At 54.9% G+C, this 446-nt stretch overlaps 1 non-coding gene across 1 annotated transcript; it reads right to left on the bottom strand.

Moving 5' to 3' along the window:
• Nucleotides 1–219: 219 nt before the first annotated feature.
• On the bottom strand, nt 220–292 carry Trnav-gac. Its single transcript has one exon. It is a non-coding gene; the product is annotated as a tRNA-Val (tRNA).
• Nucleotides 293–446: the final 154 nt, after the last annotated feature.

The raw sequence follows: 446 nt of genomic DNA, 5'->3' as shown, positions 1-446 counted from the left end.
CGTCTCCACCGTTGCCCCTCCTCATCCGGTGCAAATAATACAAATAAGCCCCGGGGTCGACACCAATTTTTTGGCAGCTCCCGGATGTTTGGACGCAATGCGCCATGGGGGATCCACCATAGAAGGAGGAGGGCATACTAGGTGGCGGCGGGACGCCGTGCGTATTCGATCTGCGTATCTTTTTCGTTCCAGAAAGAGAAAAATATCGAGAGCGCGGTCCTGCTAGGCCGGGACTCGAACCCGGGTCTTTCGCTTGTCGGGCGACTGCTCTAAACCACTGAGCTACCTGACGCTCCACGCTCACGACACTCTCCTCTTCCTAGATAACGCTCAGAGGTGCCGTTCGGAAGCGACATCTCTGGCACGATCCCGAGCGCACGGCAACTACAGAGAGAAACAATGTTACTGTACCAAATGGTACAGCTGTCAGTCTCTCAAAGTCAAAG

This window comes from Odontomachus brunneus, unplaced genomic scaffold, assembly GCF_010583005.1.
Source record: "Odontomachus brunneus isolate Ranch 3 - 2012 unplaced genomic scaffold, Obru_v1 Obru_scaffold_214, whole genome shotgun sequence".
NCBI lineage: Eukaryota > Metazoa > Arthropoda > Insecta > Hymenoptera > Formicidae > Odontomachus > Odontomachus brunneus.
Note: the sequence above shows the minus strand (reverse complement) of the source record. Positions and strands in the feature narration are given on the sequence as shown.